Below are 21,630 nucleotides of genomic sequence, written 5' to 3'. Positions count from 1 at the left end.
TTGTTTGGCCAGGGCCTGGACGCAGTGCCACCGCCCACGGCTTTGTACAAACTTTGCCTGCCTCAGCCTCCTGTGCTCGGTCTTGTGTCCCGGTGTACCTCCCCGCAAGAGAGAGAAAGTGCAGCGGGACTCACCAGCTTCAAGGGACAGGGCAGGGGGGACGACTTTTCTCCTGGCTGGGAATGTTTTTGTCCCTGGTCTCCCAAAGGCCTTTCTCCTCGGGGAGGACTGTGCCACTCAAGAGCCATCTGTGCCTCCAAAGAGGAGCAGCTCTGGAAATAGCTCAGAAAAGCTGCCTCTCGCAGAGCGGTGAAGCAGGCCTGGGAAACGCAGTGGAGCACGACATCCCTGCAAGCTGGAGACGCAGTCCTGCTGCAGCCCATGGGGCTGGCGGCAGCCCGGCTCCCACCCACGCCAAACCCCTGCTGCCTCTGCTGCTTTCAGTCATACCTCCTGAACTGTAAGGCTTCCTCATTACTGAAGGCAGTACTAATAGAGGAATTTTCTTTCCTGGGCTAAAACAAAATAATTTGGGTTAATTCAAGTAAGCAGCTTGAGGTAAAACTTTGGACTGAACTCACTCACTCTAGCGAGCAAAACCAAGGTCAAGAGTCCTATTCTGTCCAACTTGAATAACCCACCAGATTAATGCAGTTAAAATTTGCTGGTTTTTGGAGCCACTCGGCACACAGGGAGAGATGTAGCTGCCTTTAACTGCTCAGCAAATATGACCAAGGGACCACTGAGAGTGCCTGGGCCTCTTCATCCAAAAGGAAGTCTTCATAAACCATGTGCTGCCAGGTCAAAGCAGGCTAATGGGAGTTCCTAGGATTGCATCCTTCACCCATTTTGTAAGTTATTTTAGTTTCATTTTATTTAGTTTATTTTAGTTTAGTCAAACTAAAACATATTTTAGTTTGAGTTATGTAATTTTCTGACAACAAAAATCACCACTCCTCCTCATCTATCTGAGCTCCACACCCAGCTCCCCCATTACCTCCTCATGCTGCCAGGCCCCTTCTCTGCCCCTTCCCCCAAGCTGTTTCTGAGGTCCAAACCCCTTTTCTGTCATACCTCACCCACGCCTGAGCCAAGCCTTTGGTGCGCATGAGAGTCCCTGCAGCAGTCTCCTCCCCAGACTCCCCTGTTTCCCCAAAATATCTTTCTGCTGATGAGTTTGACCATTCAGTGCCTTGCCTCCTCTAGCCCCTCAGATACAAATTTCTGGGTTTTGCTGTGACAGTTTAGAAAGGACAAGCCCTAGCCATCCAGCAGACACAATCACTGCAATCAATGGTCAGGGTTCACAGGAAAATTATTTGGTGGTGCCAGTCAGGGGAACAGCTGTTCAGCCATCCTCCCCTTCACACCGGGCATCCCAGAGACACTGCTCCTTGTGCTGGTGGGTGAGAGCACAGAGCTGCGATCCCACAGGAGTCACCTGTGTTGCTGCTGGCTGGCTGTGGTGGGTGCCAAGTGAAGGAAAGGCTCACTCCATCCCGGCGTGTTAGTCATGTGCTGCCAAGGGACACATATTGGGCTTGTTCAGACATATACCACAGACTCGCTTCTGCAAAGAGCAGCACAACTCATAAGCCTATGCCTTTGCATATTAGCAATTTTATTTATTTATACTATTACTCTTTGGGCAGGGACTATATTTAATATAAGAGGGCTCAGAGAGCCCAAGTGAGACAAAAGGCACAACCAGCTCCCTGGCTCAGGAACACCAGCTGAACTGAGACCTGCCCAGGTGTGAAATCAGTGCCTAAAACCAAACAAAATATTGAGAACTGTGTTGTTTTGCAAAGAGCTGTAACTGCCGTCTGAGTTTGCTAAGAGTAAGATGTGCATGAATTTAGTCCATTTTTCTGATATTTTGTGCCTGACGGTGACAACGTCCCTTTGTAGCTTGGGCAGAAGTATCTAAATAACTGGAGGTGTGGGAGACCTGCAATAACAGGCTGTTCTTGAAGGTGAGCTAAGCTGAGTGAACCAGCCAGCATGGGCTGAAAAAACGGTTGTTAAGGTCAGTGCATTCCTTCCTGCATTACTGATTCTTTTGCTCAGCCCTTTGGGGACTTTTCACAGAATCACAGAATTGGTTAGGTTGGAAGGGACCTCTGGAGATCATCTAGTCCAACCCCCCTGCTCAGCAGAGTCACCTAGAGCATGGTAGACACAGTTGCATCCAGGCGGGCCTTGAAGATCTCCAGAGAAGGAGACTCCACAACCTCTCTGGGCAACCTGTGCCAGTGCTCCGTCACTCTCACAGGGAAGAAATTTCCCCTCACGCTCAGGCAGAACTTGCTGTGCTTCAGTTTCTGCCCATTGCCTCTTGTCCTGTCACACGGGGCAACTGAAAGGAGTTTGTTCCCGTCCCCTTGACACCCTCCCTTCAGGTACTTGTGCACATTGATAAGATCCCCCCCAGTCTTCTCTTCCCCAGGCTAAACAGGCCCAGCTCTTGCAGACGTTCCTCATGGGGCAGGTGCTCCAGTCCTCTGATCATCTTTGTAGCCCTACCCTGGACTCTCTCCAGTAGCTCCCTGTATCTCTTGTCCTGGGGAGCCCAGAACTGGACACAGGACTCGAGATGAGGCCTCCTCAGGGCTGAGTAGAGGGGCAGGATCACCTCCCTCGACCTGCTGGCAACACTCTTCCTAATGCACCCCAGGATACCCGGGATTTGGTTTGGATACTTTCTCTCAAAGGACAGTGTGGTTTTGGCTGCAAGTGGGAGATGAGAGCTCTGGGTGGTGCAGAGCTACCATCCATGTTCACTAAGGTCTACAAACGTGTATGACCCAAGGAACTGAGTTATCACCAGCAAGTGGCATCCCAGCTAAGGCACTGACCAGGCAGATTGACAGTGGTGTTGGAGACTCTGACTACTAACGTCAAGTATTAGTGCTATTTTTTTATTTTCTTTTTATAAATACGAGAGCAAAGTACCCTTGCTTTGAATACCGTCTTAGTGGTGCTTTGATTTCTAAGCATCAGCAGGGGTTAAAACTGACAACACCAGGCACCAGTATCTGCACCCAAACTACCACAGCCAGCTGGCACTGGGCATCCGGGTTGCCTCCATACATCTGGTGCACTGGGCATCCCCGCTGCCACTCACACATCTGGCGCCCTGGGCATCCCAGCTACCTCTCACATCTGGCGCCCTGGGCATCCCAGTTGCCTCTCACACATCTGGCACCCTGGGCATCCCAGCTGCCTCTCACATCTGGTGCCCTGGGCATCCCATTGGCCATTCGCATCAGGTGCACTGGGCATCCTGGTTGCTGCCTATCTCACATCTGGTGCACGGGAGATCCCGGCTGCTGCTCACACGTCTGAATCCCTGGGCATCCCGCGGCCGCTGCAGCCTGGCATGAGGGCATTCCGGCGGCGGCTCCGCGCGGGGACCTGCGCGGCCGCGGCCGCCCCCGCGCGGGAGGGACCCGCTGGCCGCGGCGCCGCCGCTCGCCGTCGCCTCCTTTTCCCGGCGCAGCCTCCCGCCCCCGCTCCGCGGCCCCGGGCCGCTCCCCGCCGGGAGGCGGTCGCCGGCTGCGGCCCCTCCAGGCGGGCCGGCCCGCGGCGGCGGCCATGGGCAGCGGCAGCAGCCGCCGCCGGCGGGGCCGGGGCCGGGCCGCGGGGCCGGCGGCGGCGGCGGAGCGGGAGGTGCTGGCGGAGCGCGAGGAGGCGGCGGCGCTGCCCGCGGCGGCGGGAGGCGGCGGCGGCGCCGGGCCCCCGCCCGCCCCGGCGGTAAGTGTCGGCGCTGGCGGCGCCCTCGGGAGCCCTCCGCGGCCGCCCGCGCCGGCGAGGCGGCTTTACGCCCGCTCCTTCGTGCCTCCCGTCCCTTCCGCAGCCGCCCAAAGTCGCCTCGGTCCCCGGAGGAACGCCGCACCTCGGCTCTACCAGCCAGCAGGAAGAGCAGCTGCCGGGCAGGATCTGTCCTTCGCTGTCCCCAGCTTACCCCCAGCTGATACTAACTGGCATAACCATTGCTTAGCCAAAATCTGAATTGCGCTGAGCTGTCTTTATCTTTGCTGGCAACCTGTTCCTACGGCTGTTTAATTGCTGCTCTTCTTTCCGTTCGCTAGCTCCAATTCAAGAAAACATCCTTCTGGAAACAGAAGGCCATCGTGGTCTCAGATTTCTCCATGCTACTAAGAGTTTCTCTTCGAGAAATATCTCGGTATTAGGAGATAAAGTATGGCTCATGCTTTTCCCTTGGTAGGACTTAGAAAATAGAAGTTTTGAAACGTGGATGTAAAACTGACATTCAGTGTTTGCCAATCTCCTGCAATAACGCTCTTACTCTACTTAAAGAATCATTTTGATCTTTTTCTGTTTAACAGATAATGGGTTTTCCTCTGAATAGAGCTGAGATAAATGTTTTGGGTTTTTTCTCCAAACCAAAAATAACAGCAGCATCTGTATCATCTGATTATGAAGCCAAAAAGCACCAGCATCTTTGATGTCAGCTCGGCTTTGGAAGCTGAATTCTGTTTGTTAGATAAATGCTGCTCCAGGCAGATACACCAGAATCACAAGACTAAAGTAACAGATTTTAAAACGGAAATTGCTGAGTTTTACTCTCTTTAGAATTATTCAATTTCCATTGCCAAACTGCATATCCACAGGGTAATGGTAACTTTGATAAAAATAATTTTACCTTTAGAAAACTTGATGATGGTTCAGAGTGAAAAACCTTTTTGTAAAAGTTTTGAGAAAAACATGAAAGCAAATAAGATTCGGAAACAGAAGAATAGAAGTCTTGTATTCTCACATACTTTATTTGCTATTTTAACTCCAAGCCCTCTTACAGCATGAACAGGAGCTCAGTCCAGCACCACTTTTTCCTCTGAGTGACTCTCGTATATGAATAGTCCTACTGACTTTCCCCATTTATCTTTATGTGTGGGAGTAAAGGCTGTTGTTGTCCATTTTTCTTCCACCTCTGCATGTGAGTATCACGGCTGGAATTTTTTAAAATAATAATTATATTATCCTAAGGCAATATATATTCTTACTAAATATATATCAAAAAAGGCAGTGACATTGCTCCCACCATGGGATTAAGGGCTCCTCAAATAAGTTGCAGGACGATATACTATGGCAGTAGAAAGTAAGTAGTCCAATAATGAGAACTGACAAACCTGGGCTTAAATCACTGAGTGGTGCCTAGGTGGATGCAGCATGAAACTGTACATTGTGTGAGTCACAAGTTTTGTATGAACTTTTCCTCCTTGTCCAGCCGCCACTGATGACTCTTGTCCATTTGGCATGGGAAGGGCAGTTCAAATCTATGATTTCAAGCTGCTCCGCTGCACCTTCCCAGCAGGGCAGACGAGCCATGCCTGAGGCAGATGATAGGGTGGCCTCAGGCATACATTTTTGGCCTTAACTGAACCAAAGCTATTTTGGTTTAGCGGCTGCGTTCTGCAGGGAGGGAGAGCTACCGGCCAGCAATGAGAAACTCCCCAGTAAGTTGCAAGGCTACCTGTGTGCACTGTTAGCAGGTAGCAGGTAGCTACTGTGTTTTATGTATCATTATACAAGTTACTACAGTCCCAAGGCGTTACCCAGCTTGTACAGTCAGCCTTAGGTGCCCCAGTCAAGCTGGAGCTATTGAAGAAAGTACTCTTTCATCTGCAATGGACAACTTGTTTGAAAGATAGGGAAGAATTAACGGTGTTTTGCAAAGACAGAACAAGAATCTTAGACTATTAGGACTATTTTTCTGGTGAATCTTGAAGCTATTCTTAGCAGGATTTTTTCCCCCTTGAATCTGAGGTAGCCAGAGAGCAGTCGTGGATTATAGCTCTGGCTCCTTGAGGCCCAAGAAGTGACTAGCTTGTAAGAAGAGGGGCTGAAGCTGTTCACAAAACAGTTTTGAATGTTTACTGGATGCTTTTACTGGATGTAAAAAACATCATACTAGATGTTTTAGGTCATTGCATACTGCAGTCCCACCCGTCCCAGGAGGACAGCGCAGAAGATTTCTGGAAAGGGATATGAGGTTCATTGCGTCACTAGTTCCTTACTAGAAGTTTTGAGGGCAATTTCTCTTGATCTTGCCAGCTTCTTGGCCGGTGATTTGTACTTGCTTTCACATGGTGGGAACTTCCTTCTTTTGCCCTACTCAGCTGTGCAAACCATGGGAAGGGCAAAGAGGAATATCAGCAAAGGAAGAAGGGCAGATTGATTCAACAGAGCTAGTGGGAAAAAATGAGGGAGAAGGAAAGGCAATGAGACGGCATCAATGGCAGAAAAGTGAGAGGAGAAATAAAAGCAATGAAGGAGCAAAGCGTGCATTGAGCTCAGGGCTCACGAAGCCTAGTAGGTAAAAGTTTAGGCCAGGTTAGGAGGATACCTGGCAGCAAAGGGAGGTTGCCTGCAAGAAGGGGTCAGCTCTTCAGTGTAGTTGTGATTTGCATCACTGTGTGTGTTTGCACCCGAACTTTGATGTGTTTTGTCATCCAGCAAAAAGCTGGCAACACTGATCAGCAGTCAAGCCAGATGGCAAGGGCTGGTGAAAGCGAAACTGCTGCATTTAAAGGCTCAAGCCAACTCCAGTACATTCAGATAGTGCTTAGGAGTGGGAAGTGTAAAAGTATTTCTCAGCAGTGGGCTGGGATCCATACCCTGAAAGGGAACCTGAGCCCAGTTTGGAGCAGACCCCACACCTCCTATCAGCATCAAATGTTCATTTTCAGGTTTGCCTGTGATTCCAGCTCCCCCCTCGGGAGGCAGATGATTTTGCATGCTATTTCTATGTTTCTTTACTAACGCAGAAAAAATATTTGCGGTTTTGCAAATGCTTTCACAGCACAGAACAGGGTGGTGGCTCCCTGTGGAAACCAGGAGAGAAGCCATGGCCTCAGTCATTTCACCACTGGTTTCCTGAAATGGAAAATCACACAGACATGCTAAGGTCTTGCTTTTAACAGCTTTTTCCACAGTGCTGTTGCTCCTTCTTACTGGAGACCAAACTCGATTACAGTAACTCAAATCACCCCTACTGTAGTCCTGCAATAGCTCAGACAGGGTCTATTAGTGGTAGTCTAGAGGGATTGGCAAATATTTTCAAAACGCCAGTTAAGTCTTCAAAGCTTTGCTTATTTTTTCCCAGGCAGATAAATGTGCTTTCTGCAGAGCCGTGTGGTGCAGCGTCACCTCGCGGCTGCCTGGCCCGGCTCGTCTCCCTCCTTCTTAGAGAGGGGCCCGGTGCCAGGCCACACTGCAAACACCTACAAGGTTGCGTGGGCACATTTAATTTCATAACACATTAGTTTCTTACACGAACTCAACTAGACTTTTTCTTCCCTACTCTTGTTAAAATATGCTTCCCACTACAGAAATATGATCTTTTTAATTCAGTGCTGTTAGCAGTTTATTTCATCATTTTTTTCCTGTTTGTGTTAGTGGTCAAAAATGCCCTTGAGTCGAGACATTCTCATTCCCTGCTCTGGACAATGCACAGTCATGTAGGGAGCAGTTCTCCACTGGCCAGGGCAGCTTAAAGAAAGGTCTTTTCTGCTTTCACACCTGGGACTTCAACAACTTCAGATTACGGTGATGGGAGCAGCTCTCCCCCCTCTCTTTAACTTTAGTGTTACTTCTCTTTTTAAGAGAGTCTAAAATTTCAGCACAGTCCTGCGAACAGCCAGTTGTGCTGGTCCCTGCCGCCCCACACCAGTATCAATGGGGCTTTCAGAGCTTGTCACCCTCCCAGCACAGCTGCGCTGCAGCTGGATCTAGAAAACTGCCGCCTAGGTAGTTCTTTTCCCCAGCATCTCTCTGCAGAGAGCCTGGGTCACTTCTGTCCTGAAACCATTCCTGACCTCAACTAAACACAGGGCAGGCACAGAACAACCAAAAGCTGGTATTTTATTTGGCTCGGAAGGAGCACCCCACATTCCTCCCAGTTACCTTCCTCAGCAGATAACCAGTTCCTTCGCTGGCCAGAGGATGCTGCTGCAGGCTGGAGCGAGGTGCCGCTGTGCAGGCACACAGTACTTCGCCTGCCCGAGGTTCAGCTGGGGCTCTACTTCCCGTTTTGTGTCTGCTTACGCATTACCTAAGCTAGATGTTTGCCTGTGATAGCTTCAGCTGCAGATTCAGGCGATGCTGTCTTCAGCAGGGATAACTGGCTTAGCCAGCGTCGCGTGCCGCATTGCTGGAGCGTGCTGCCCTGCTGTCACGCCAGCACGGCTCCTGAGCTGTCCTGTGAACTGGAGCCACCCAAAGGGCGAGTTTTTAATTTCAGCTCAGATGGGTGTCCAGATCTGGTTTGCAGGGTGCTTCTACGAGCAGTTGGGCTGGCCGAGCTGAGGACAGGACAGGCTGTGACATGGGAGTGCGGATGAATGTGCTGGCTCTGGTGACACTGTGCTAGAGAGATGAGCCTTCTTGGAGGTAACCCTGCTCCACTGTGGGCGTTGCAGGTGGCTCAGTCTTCTAGGCTCCCCCACGCATGATGGGCTACAGCTGTTTTGGTAAACCAGATCACAGCAGCTGCCCAGCACCGGCCCCCATGGTCTGACCTGCTGCATTTGGCCAGTTTTGGAATCTATGATATTTTTACAGTTGAGTCAAGGTACTTTAAAGTTCACTGGTTTCGACATAGCCCAGTGGGGCCGCTCAGAGCTGCTAAAGGTGTGCAGCCGTGCAACCAGCATGTCAGCCCAGCGATCCCAGAGCCGGGGCTCTCTGCGAGGCCAGCTCGCCCTCGCTGTGCGATTGCCAGGTGTGATAGCAGGGAACAGCAGAGAGCCGGGGTGGACGGGGCAGCAGGACCACCTCTGGTGGCCACTGCTCACCCTGGCTTCAGTGTGGCGACACCATGCACCCCAAGAGCATTGACTCATGCATCAGCAGAGAGCAATAGCTGCTGTCATCACCCCTCTCCCTGCCTTGCTCGTGGGGCTGCAGCCCAAGCGTAAGGGACAGTTAACTTGTATGTGCAATAACGTTTAGACCACTGTAGCTCACATGTCATTCTGTTAAATTAAACCAAAAACTGGGTGAATTTAGTATCTCAGACCTCAAACTGAAGCAATTCAGGAGCTATTTGAGCTATTTCATATGCAGCTCAGCCATCCTGCCTGCAGAGGCTGCACCATGTTGTGGAGGGACAGAGTGGCAGCAAGGGGCATGGACCTCTTCAGCCATCCCACCTGCAACTGATGCCACTCAGGCCCACGTAAAGTTGGGGACTGGCAAGGGGGAATGTCAGTCCTCGCTCTGGGGCTGCGCTGCTTCGTGTCACAACAGACCCCAGCACAATGTGCCCATGCTAGGAATAGGGTGGAAAGCAAGGAGCCACACTATAGTCTGGATGAGTAATAAAAAGATGACTGCAAGCTGCAGAAATGAGAAGCTGACTTCATTTATCTCTTAAGAGAGGCTAGGCCAAACAGGCCAGCGATTACCCGTTTAGCTGCAGGCTAGGAACCCACTAATATTAAAGTATCGTCGAGTGTGCATCATATTAACCTGCATAAAGGACTAATACTAATTATCTGCTGAACTTGCAACATAGACATTACAGCAGTCCTGAGCAGGCAGGGTGGGGTTGGGTTTTATTGTGTCTAACGCCATGCAACATGCCGCGTTCCGCATCCTGCCAGCCGCTTGCATCATCACGTCGCTTTGTCATCTCGAATCTCTGCATTACTAGCCCATCTTGGATGAATTAGAAACAGCCCCTGAAACATGATGATTTTGATGGAGGTGGAAAAACATGGACTGGAGTTGCCATGATTTTCACTCCCCCTCAGTTTTCTCTTGATGCACTAGATTAAAATGTCAGTCAAGATCTACCTGCGCCAATGTGGTGTTCTCTTGGGAAATAAGTGTTGTTGCTGATAGATCCCTTGGAGAAGGTGGGAGCTAATTTTGCACAGAGAAGCAGATTTTGCTAACCAGAGCTGCTCTGTACTGATGACTAATTAATTCTGTCTTCCACCCACACACCACGTACAGCTCGTAATATGGAGGAGTCAGCCGCAAGAGGGGGAAAAAAAGGAAAGGGCAACCTACTGTACAATTCAAACCCCTCCCTAAAATGATACAAACTCATCCTTTGCCTGGAAGTGCTGGAAGATGAGTTCTCACTGCAGGAAGAGCAGAATCAAAGCGCTGCTCGAAGCGCTATCCCCCCGCAGCGCTCGAGGTGAATGCTGTGGTTTGCCAGGTGGAGGGATGCGGAGGAGGCGACCGGCAGGCTGGGGCGAGGGCCTGCTGCACGGCTGGGGGCGCTCCCAGGAGCTGGCCACAAGAGCTCATCGCTGCCCCGCTCCTGGCATTGCAGTGACGGACTGTGTTTGCTTTTGTCAGTTGTGGGAGATTGCCAAGAAACGATGCTAAATAACCAGAAGGGAACTCTATTTATTCCCAGTCAGCTTTCTCGCACAGCCTCGTCACCATTTTGATCCAAGGAGCTGTTTCTAGAACAGTTTGGGCTATTCCACAGGAAACAAATTTGTTGCCAGAGCTAGGAAACCTCTGAAGGAGATGCACTTGGTTTTGCAAGGCATCAAAAGATACTGCAAGATCTTTGGTAGAAATTTAGTTTGCAGTTTAAGCAAGCAGCTGGGATGCTAAAGAATGTGGAAAGCAGATACCTTTTCCAGCTCCAGAAATGGAAATTAGGAAACTTGTAGCCCAGATAGAAAAGGCTTCAAACCATGTCATGAGAGAGCTGTTTTTGCTGCCATCCCACTCACCAGCTCAGACATGGGATCCAGGGGTGAGCATGGCAGCACAAAACCCACCCAAAAAACTGAGAGAAGTCAAAGTTTGCTGCCAAGGGTCTATCTGCCTCATGGTATCTGAGCCAGCGCTAGTTTAAGCCTCAAGTCCAGGCCATTTGCATGAGCAGCAGCTAAAGAGCAAACATAGTGAAAACATCTCCCCTCCAAATGAAATCAGGTAGTTGCAGTTGCTTCCACACTGCTCTGTTGCCTTTACTTCCTTTTTTTTCTTCAAAAAATAATCTTCTCCTCTTTTCCATGCTGATGAAACAACTTTGTTCTTTACTTTCTGGGTGCCAATGCCTTACTTTTCTTCTGCTCAATGCCCATTTAATATCTGTTAGTGTCATCATGAGAATGAGAATAACCTGTATGAATCAGGTCCCCCAGATCAGGACTACACAGAAAAAATAAATAAATAAAAACACAGGACAATAGGAAAAGAAGGACAGCTAAGAAAAAATAATGGCAAGTCAAAACAGGTCTAGTTATGGGCAAAGCCATGATCATTGCCCCTTCCCCTGATCTGCCTAGGAGAGTACAAAATAAAGAAGCCCAAAGTAATGAAAGTGGTATTTTGGGGCTAGCACTTTGCATTTGGCCTGGCTGCAGTGATTTCATTACCAGTTTGATTTGGTGGGCACAAGATCTGATCATCATCCCTTTTTAAATACCACTAAATTTGGCTTTAACTGGCCCCATTCACAGAATCACAGAATCACAGAATGATTGAGGTTGGAAGGGACCTCTGCAGATTAACTAGTTCAGCCCCCTTGTTCAAGCAGGGTCACCAAGAGCACGTTGCACAAGATTGCATCCAGGTGGGTTTTGAGTATCCCCAGAGAAGGAGATTGCACTGGTGTCTGAGGGGACTGCTCTAGGATTACAGCATATGAAATGAGGATATTTCACCTTCAAGCTGGATCATTTCAGCAAGCATTGTGGGTGCTGCATGGTGAGTACTTTACAGCAGGAAAATTGACTTGCCAGATGAAAAGAGTTAGGTCCGCACTCCCAAAACTTACTTGCTACCTACTGATTTGTGTAGCGCATATTCACAGGAAATTTGGAAGTCTAATCAGGTGCCATGCAGTGATTTCACTTCCATGGCCTGAAGCTGCACAGGTGCCTTGGATGCTAAAACAGAGTTAGCAGCACTACTGTTAATTCAGTGGACTCTTTTGTGCCTGTGTTGTCTTCACAGAAGCTGTTCAGGGGTGTAAATGAGTGCAGCTATGGCCATTAGAGGTGAAGGTAACTTTAAAGTAATATAATGGAAATAAGTGATGCTCTGACATTTGTTCTTTTCAAGGCCTTATTGACAAGAAGCCTGGCGGACCCAGAGAATAACAACGTTGACAATGAGTAAGTAACCCGTGCTTTCATTTCCCAGCTTATGTCTTTCAATATCATCGTGGCTAAATGCTGCTCTGCCTTGCTGTGTGCACCAAGTGACTCAAGGCAGGAAAGCTCCTTGCACTGCGCATTCTCAGACTCCCCCACCCACGGACAGCTGCGTGCACCGATTTCCCCACCTGCCCTCCCGCATGGCTCCAGGCCGGTCTCTGGCCCCTGGACCTGCAGAGGGGAGGGCTTCCTCCACCTGGCAGCCAGGGCTCTGGGGTGGAAGGGCCTGGAGCAGCACAAGCTGGAAGGGAGGAAGCAAACACAGGCATAGCTAGTCCTACATGCCTCCTGCAGCACAAAAGACAGGAGAAGTGGGAATGGCATCAAATTATTTATAGTTCTAAATAGTCTGTCCTGTAGCTATTTCCCAATTTAAAAATCCAGGGCCGTGCTGCCTGAAGAGATCCAGGCTCCAGCTTAAGTACGGTGCAGAGATTCATTCCTGGGCATGAGTAGTGCAGAATTAGGAAGCCCGTGTGTTGCGAAGTCATCTGGCAGGAACTGTGCAGGCAACTGGGGAGGAGTGCTCTGGTGAGTAGCTCAGGCTACGATTTACCCACAGGTCTCCTATGGGCTCTGCAGCATGTATGGAAGGAGGAAAACATCTCTTTTCTCCCCAGGAACCATAAGGGTAAAACTCATGGTAATTTCCCGTACTACAACAGTTAGAGACACGAGAGTCCCTCTAGACTGTGGAAGGAGGGGGGGCATACTGCACTAGGTGTCAAAGAAAAGAAGCCTGAAATCATCTTTCCAAAAGTGAAAGCAGCAGTGCAGACTGCACCTCTAAAGCTGCCTGCAGCAAAGAGCAACGGGAAGAGTTTGATGTACATGTTGAAGAAACCCAGATGAAACTAAAAGGCTTAAAATACTGTTTTAAACTATCATCTCCTTACACTAAAGAGTGGCTCTCTGAAATGTTAAGCTCTTTCTGACTGTCATGCATCCCCGTTCCTCCTGAAGCACTCATGGGCAGACTAATCTGAAAATCCCAGCTGTCAGGCCGTGTGACCTACTACTGCCAGGCAGTGCTGATGGATGTGACAGGCAAGCTCACGCGTCAGCCGCCGTCCCCCTCCCTCCTCACCCTCGGCGCTGGCCAGGAGCAGACCAGACGGAACTGCTGTTCTCCAGAGCCCTCTGGAAACTGGGCTCCCCTCTGCTTTCCCCAGGGCTGACCAGGCCGTGGCAAGGCACTGGGAGCTCTCGCCGTGAGCGTGACTGTGCCTGAGCGCCACAGCATCCTCAGTGGCCTCTGCACTACGGGGACGACTGAACAGTGCTTGTCCTCTGAGGGCTTTCAAGCCTTTACTCGAAATCTCAGCCATGCCTAGCTGGCTGCCTTCCCCCCGCTGAGCTTTGCGGTCCGAGGCGCTCGCTGGCCCCTGTCATTCCCTGCCCAGCATTTCCTTCGCTCTCCCTGTTCAACATGCGAAGGGAAGACCTAGGAGTTCAATATACAAAATGTAACATTTCCTTTATACCCATCCAGAGCCCCGTAACACAGCCCGTTACGTTCAGCCTAGCGTGCCCTTAACATAATGCATAGGATCACAATTTCTACTGTCAAAACTACACAGAAACTCTTTGGAAATGCTTGAGCACCTCAGCAAAACAACCTAGTTTTGTTGAAGGAATCAAATCGCATCAAGTCAGAGAGCGTGTTTAATCTGTGTAGAAGTCTCATCCTTCTGTGGCTTTCCATGGATTTCTGTGGCTAAGGTTACGCTAGATAAACACTGATGTTACAAGCACCAAAATCAGCCTAGCCGTAATAGGATTGCTGACCGAAGAAATACCCATAAAACCAGTTACAAAAGAAATAAACCTCAAGCAGGGAGAAAATAACTAGATAGGAGGCTTAATATTACCTGCCAAGAGAGCAGTCAAATGCAATAGATGCAGACCTACTGTACTGCAAAGCTGCAGGGCAGCAGAGATGAGGCAACATCCATCAAATGGGGAAGGGATGCCTGAAAACTTGCAGCCACTGTTTCTGTAGGGGATATATACTGCTATTTTTCTTTTTTTTAATATTCAGGCTAAGAGTATGTGTGACACCAAATAAAAATCTGAAACAGGCACTAATAAGTACCTTCCAAGTGCATGGGAATATAGCTGTATCTATTCTTGACGGTATTGTGCCACTTTTTGCCCCACCACAGTTGTTCTGTGAACCACTCTAACATCTGGTAGGCCGCCGGCCAGATGATATGGCCCAGGAATGGTAACGATGATCTTATAATTGCTCCCAATGCTTGTGTCACTAGCGAAGTTAGCAAGGTGTTGTTTTGACCCATTTTTCAGTCGCAAGGGCTTCAGAAGGCTTTTTAATGATTAATCCTGGACTTCCCCATCCTCAGAAAAGTGATAAAAAAAGAGTGGCCTAGATTCATCCCACCTAATTTTTAGGCATTTACTTGAGGTTTCTACCAAGGAGCTTGTCACTCTGCCCCATTAGGGACATCATTACCAGACCCGGCACCAGGCAGCTGCCCAGGACCATGGCCCGTGCGCAGCAGGATCTCAGCACTGCCATCTATCCCTGCCACTGGGGAGGCTGGCACATCATGCCTCATACCTTGCTCCAAGATGGTTTTGCTCATTTTTGGTCTAATTTTGCCCTTTGCATTCACTTCCCATTGCACCATTCATTGTATTTTCATTAAAAGATTCCCCTCCCTTAATAATCTTAAAACACAGAGAGGCCTTTAGCTGAAGTAGAGCTCATTTCTTGCTTTCCTTCTTCCTAAATTGCTTTGCTGTATCCCCTTAAATCATTTTTATTGCTGCTTTCTAGACTCCCTCCAAGCTGTTAATAACTTTTTAATAATGAGATACCCAGAAGCCTGCACAGGGATCCTGTTGGAGTTGCATTAGCCTTTTCTTTGCTGTCCTACCATGCTGCAAATTCCCCTCTTGTCTGTTTTCCAGTTACTTCTGTCCTCTCAGCATTTTTGCTTTTTAGGTTTCTCGGTCCCCCAGGACAGTTGGGTTTTGAGTAATTTTCCCCTCAATGTACTGACCTGTTATTTTCCAAATCAGAAAGTCTATCAGCCCTCTGTTGTATAGAACAGGGAGCACTTTGACATAATTGCAATCCCTTCACCTCCAGGCAGACCTGGCTGCTGCATAGATCAGAGCAGCGAGGGGCCTCCTCTGCTTCTGGAGCAGCTAGTTGCTCCGGGCTTTGTCCAGCTGGGGCTTGAAAACCTCCAAGGATAGAGGCTGCACAAACATATCAGGCAGCCCGTCCCACTGCTTGGTGGCCTTATGGTGGAATCCAGACAGCACCTCTATTTTTTTTGATTTATTTCAGTTTTTCCCTATTAAATAATACAGAACTTTGCCACAACAATGGAAAGAATGTGAGCTGTGACTTGCTTTTCCCCCTTTCTCTTTGCTCATGAAATAAAAACGTCTCTGTTTTTCCTGCTAAATTATGGGATCTGTATGGTAGGGGGCTTTTTGCTTTTGTCTTTTTAAAAGCACATGCATTTTTCAGTAAGGTTGAATTTTATCTGGAGATTTTCTCCTGTGCTTAAAGGTCACCATACAGACCAAGGCATCAAGAATAATTAACAGTGGAAATTATGCAATTGCTGAGAAAACAATGAATCTTCTGTGGGCCTGCAAGCATGCTGCCAAGGGCTCTGCTTCTAATTCATCACATAATATAAAATTAGTTTAAGGATTGTCACAGCACAGAGTTTAGTCAATAAATTGTGTGCCAGTTTTGTGTTTTAAGTCAGATTTCTACATTTCCTTTCCCTGATTCTTACAAAGAATTTGCTTTGCAACTGCTGCTGTGCATTTCTAGTTCTTGGACACTGATTTTAAACCTTCTTCCAGCTTGTTACCCTCTTTGCTGTTGTGGCAACCAGATTGCTCACAGTCTGTCAGAAGAAGGAAGATGAACGAAGGAATAAACAGAAAAGTCCTCTTGCTAAGTCTTCTGTGCTGCCATTTATGGCTCTGTCAGTGGATCTGGCTGTCAAGGGCACCGTGCAATGTAAATACACGGGGGGACCCACAGTACCCAGCTGCCATGCCAGCTGGTCGCCAGGTGACTCCAGGAAAAACATAAATTTTTTTCTGACATCTGCAGGCCATGTCACAGACACAGCTAAGTCGGATTAGCTGGACTTTCTGTTTTTCTGTCCTAAGCAGAGAAGAACAGAAAGATGCGCAGAGAAGAACAGAAAGATGCAATTAAATTGATCTAGTTTGTTCTGAGGTGACAACAGTGGGACACTGACTGCTGCCTGTTGCAGAAATCTTATGGATGCTCCCTTGCCCAAGGAGAACAATTCTGGACTGTCACAAAAGACTAACAGTTTCTGAAAGCATCACGCATATATGATAAAATCTCCTTAGGAAAGCATTTCAGCATTTCAGAGCTCTTTTCTTTAACTCTACATTTATTTACCTGCTTTTAGGCATCTCCTTTGATTTCACCTAACAGATTGGCCCTCAGTTTTTTCACCGAAGTGTGTTAATGACCAAATTCATCCCAGCTGCAAGACTATTTATCTCATCCTTAGAGAACTGCTCAGTGAAGAGATGCTAAATAATAAGTCTCATTGGCTGGATCAGAGTTAGAACCATGCTGTTAGCTATGAAAGTATCTACTCTTAGGCAACCACCTGCCATACAAGATCATTTATTTCTTGCTTATTTGGTCTCTATCACTGGATGGCCACATAATAAGCCTACTACGTTAGAGGTCTATGAAAGTGTATCATTATCCAAGTTCCTTCAAATGGATTGCAGCCCAGCAAAACCCCCACACAGATACCAGAATGGAGAGATGTTTGTACTGTCTGCTGAAAGCAAAATCTTTGTGTTCTGATTTCTGCTGTTGTGCACTCCCTCTTAGCATTTGTGTCCACTCAGCTTCGCGAACCTTTATGTGTCAACCTTTGCTCAACTAGCTGGACAAACATTGTCTCTCTTTAAGGGAGAAGGGAAACTGATAACAGCATTGCTAGCACAAATCTGCAGCTGACCTGGTGAGAATCAAGGCCTTAGGTTAGATAAAGCCTTTGGCTAGTGCCCCTATTCCACATCTGAATCATTTCACATGGCACGGCACAGCACTATACAGTTTGGATTTACCAGTACGAGTCTCCACTAGCCCAGCACTTCAGCATTACCCATTTCATGGAGCAACGTGCCCAGACTTCCAGGGTATGAAGCTGAAGGCCCAGCTTTCTTGCCTTACAGTTCCCCAAAAGGTCAAGGCAACACAACCTGTTTGTCAGCTGTTGTGCTGCTGTATCCTACCTCGAGTCCTGGAGGGCAAAATAAAATAGACTTGTCTGGTAGTGTGAATTGCAGTGGCCAAAATCTGCAGAAGACTTTCACTGGTTTTTCTCATGCAGAGAAAGAAGAGATCCTCGTGCAGAGAATCTATTGATTTTCATTGCACCAAACATAAACCATCTCTGAGAATACCAACGAGAAAACATTCCAGTTCTCCTCTGAATATTATTTCACACATCACTTACCTGAGAATCACATTGATGGCAAAATAAATATAAAGCATAAGAGCTTATGTTTGAGGAGGCTGAGTTCATTTTTTGGTTGGAACTGAAATCTCTTATTTAACCAGTTGAAGACAAAGGAAAATATAGCCAAATTGCTGGACTGCTACAGTGGTTCAGATGGAGCAATGAACTTTGTCGTGAATGAAAATTGCCATATGACCTCACTTTTTTGGGCCCAGCATTCGATAAAATTACCTAACTTCTACCTCCATATCTCAAAAGCAGTACGAAATACCAAAGTGCTAGAAACGCAAGCCATTCTTAGCAGTAATAGCAGACCTTCTTGAGAGAGCAGACAGCCACAGGACATACAGATCATGGTCTGATACAAAAGAAAAACCCTTTCCACATAAAATCTAAAACTAGTAACTGGTGTAAAGGTACCCAGTACTTTAATCAGGCCTTAAACAAAATTGACGAAGGGATTACGGGAGTTCAATCTGGAGCATTGTAAAGGCTTTACTGTAATGAAGACACAGAATAAAATAGATGCCAAGTGTTAGAAAATGTCAGCAAATGATACGTTCGTGGGGTATGGGAAATAGAGGTGTTGTAGTCTCTGTGTCGCAGCAAGCCATGCGTGTTTCACTTTTTCCATGCACAAAAAATGAAATAAGGTTCTTCTTGTGCCTTCAGAGCTTGATTTTCTCTCATAACAACTACTCATTCCTTTAACCAACAGATGCTCACAAGGAAACAACAGGAAGCCTGAGGGGCAATCCACAATATCGTATGATTATTCTGAGGAGGAGCTCATGGCAAGTATTGAGCGAGAGTATGGCCCCTGAATCTAATCCCATGTGATGAGAACTTCAAGCATGTTTCTGGAGGCACAGCTGGAACAAAACTACTGCTAACAACATAACCCCTCATGCAGTGAGACAACATGAAAGAGGTGCAAAAGACAAGTAAAGAATGAGAGGCAACACAACTGTTTAGGAAGCTTGGAAGAGTGTTTGAAGAAAGCCTCCCTGAGCAATTCTGACTGAGACCATGGAGAATCCTCACCAGCTGTTGAGTCTGATCAGTGCAGCTGGAACAGGGACCATGGCATCTTGTAAATCAATATTTAAGACCTCTTTTCTAAATGGTATTTACATTCGAGGATTTACTGGAATGTAAATATTCGGGCATGGTGCTTTGGGAGAAGACCTTTTTGTTTTGGCAGAAAAAAAATGTAACAAAATCCTTCAGTTCAGATTTCACTTAAGGGGATGTTGCACAAAGTTCACATTCCTGCCACTTAAGAAATATGGGCCAAATTCACTCCTTTAGCCATACAGGCCTCAGTTCCAGGTCTGAATTTGGCACTGTATCTTTGAAAAGAGTTGCCAGGGAAAAATAAAAGGAAAAGGAGAGCAAATCTCCAATTCAAAATGTAGGTAGTATAATCCAGGAGTTCAAATCCCCCTGCTTAAGCAAATGAGGCTCTGAGGAGTGAACAGGGAGCCTAAGATTTGTACAAAGAGCAGAAGAGCTCCAGCTTCCTCCTGCTCACAGCAGCATCCCGGAGATGTGCAGCTGCAGCGAGTCAGAGTCCCAACCTCTTCAGGGCAAGATCCTCACAGAAATTTCTTCCTGGCTGGCTTGTTGGCATGGATCCACCAGGGAAAACAGGAGGCACATCCCCAGCACTGCCCGTATGCATTTGTCCATCATCTGCTTTGAGACAGAGTTGCACACTATGGTAGAGCAGTTGTTTCCAATCAGTTCTCTATGTTCAGAATCATCATTCCTGCCTTTCCCATATATTTCTTTTCCTTAACAGTTAACCTAGAAGAAAAATCACTATATTTTATCGTTAGAAAACTGAAAAGTAAAATGGAAAGTCTGGAGCTTGAAAGAAAATACTACATTTTCAATGCTCATTGAGAGTGAAACCTGGTATTTTAATGTTTCTGCCTTTATTCTACCTGCATCTTAACATATTATAAGTAGCTGCTTATTATCAGAAGTAGAAAAATATCTTATGTCTGTCCTCAGACGAAGCATAAAACACATCAGATGAAGTCTTCACATATACTACATAAACGCAAGAGGAAAGAGCAGGACGTATCTTAAAATGTTGTATTTTGACTTCTCCTTTGTAACTCCTAATATCTATAAAACAGAAGTAAATGTATCTGTATTCTATATAACTCTTAGTAAAGCCATAAAATGTCATTTTGAAAAAGGCTCTCATTTTGACTGTTATTTTTGCATCCAAGGACCCAGTGAACTTTGATTTATCATTGAATGGTCTTGTTTCCCCAAAGGAAATTTGAATTTAGTCATTTATTCAAATTACGAAAGGGGAAACTTCCATTCCTTGGCTGTTCTTGCCAATGTGATAGAGCAGGAACACCTACATCATACATTGCTAAGAGGCCTAGTGAATCATCGTACAATATCTGCAGTGAATAAGTGAAATGAAAGATGGCAGGAGGGATGCCATGTGCAGATACCAGAACACAGAGCTGTAAACCAGTTTGGAAAAGAAGCATTGCTCCAAAATGCTCTGGTACACATGCTCACATGCTAATTATCTTCTCTGCGGCAGCCTTCAACAAGACTGAACCGCAGCCTTCTGAGAGCTCCCATGCTGTCCCATTACTCAGCAGCAATGCTTAGCAAAAGCTAAGGCAGAAGGGAGCAGAAGAAAGGAAACTAGTCTTCCATGGAGCGTGTGAGTTTAGCACCAAGAGCTCTCATCACATTGGCCATGGGGTCTTCAATACCTCAGTGACTCAGAAAGAGCCTCTTAAAAGAAAGCATATGTCCCTGCACAGCTTGGGGTAAGTAGGGTGGTGCCTCTGGGGTAAGAATCACCCCCCTACTCTCCAGGAAAAACATAACTTCAAATGATAGCACTTTATTTTTTTCAGCAGAAAAAGTCATTTTTAGACAGATGAGTATCTCTGAACTGCAACAGCAACTCTGCTCATTTCCCTGCACTGTGTCAGGAGTCAACAGCCAAATTTCACGTAGCTTGTGCTAGCTTTCAGCAGCTCTCAAAGACCTACTGGGATGAACAGAATATGCTTGTGGAGAACAGGAAAAACACAGAAAACCTACTGATTCTAGTGCTGCAGACAACTATGATTCTCTATACACTGTCTTGCCTTTAACTGTCCTATTGTTTTAGATTTCCGTTCAATCTGAATTTCCTTCTTTGGGCCAGGCCCTTTCTTGTGCAGGGCTCCCAGGAGCTGGTGCTGTGTGTGAGGAGGTACCTAAGGGAGATAAGTTGCACCTTCCGTATTCTGAGGCAGTGAAAGCATGTGGCTGTACTCAAGCAGCCTCCAGCTGTATAGTAAAACAACACTGAAGGGAAGCACCACTCCTGGCACACCACGCTGCAATGTGAAAAGACCTGCCATCTCCGCAGCTGGCCTCCCGCATGGTGCCAGCTCTGCCCTGCAACGTGGCACAGCTACGGGGCCAGGCCTTCACGCCCAAGTCTTCCTCTTCACAGTGTAACTTTGCCTGTGCTCTACTTCCTCCAGCTGCATGTGGTAACCAGTCCAGAGAACAGTTCTAAAACCCACTTCAAATTGTTCTGAAGTAAAGCCTGTATTTTAACTATTTTGCAGAAAGTGACTGATTTTAAAAGATAATCATCCAAAGCTGAACATACTCTTGTTAGGTTGAAAGAAATTTCTCTCAACTAGACATAGCAAACCACCGGACTTTTTTGTGAAATCAGACAGCTGACAAAATAACCAAAGGACAAGCATGCTTTTGCACTCCGAATAAAGGTGTGGTGGGTTTCACAGCTGACATTGTAATGGCATCACTGAAAGAAAGGGAGCACCCACAGGAACACAGGAGGGCCAAGAGCAGAATAATGCACTTGGAGCAGTCACTGGCCCAAGGAAAAGGTGAGAGAAAGAAGTTTTTGTCTGAAAGAGGCCCGTCTCTCAGGCTTTTTCTATACCTTC

General features: G+C 47.3%; 1 long non-coding RNA gene across 1 annotated transcript; it reads left to right on the top strand.

Moving 5' to 3' along the window:
- Positions 1 to 3,668: 3,668 nt before the first annotated feature.
- LOC134138831 (uncharacterized) lies at positions 3,669 to 19,883 on the top strand. The gene is made up of 3 exons (XR_009958028.1): positions 3,669 to 3,756; positions 12,067 to 12,119; positions 18,393 to 19,883. It is a non-coding gene; the product is annotated as an uncharacterized LOC134138831 (long non-coding RNA).
- Positions 19,884 to 21,630: the final 1,747 nt, after the last annotated feature.

This window comes from Rhea pennata, chromosome 3 (genome assembly GCF_028389875.1).
Source record: "Rhea pennata isolate bPtePen1 chromosome 3, bPtePen1.pri, whole genome shotgun sequence".
In the NCBI taxonomy this organism is placed as follows: Eukaryota; Metazoa; Chordata; class Aves; order Rheiformes; family Rheidae; genus Rhea; species Rhea pennata.
This window is presented reverse-complemented; position numbering and strand designations above follow the sequence as displayed.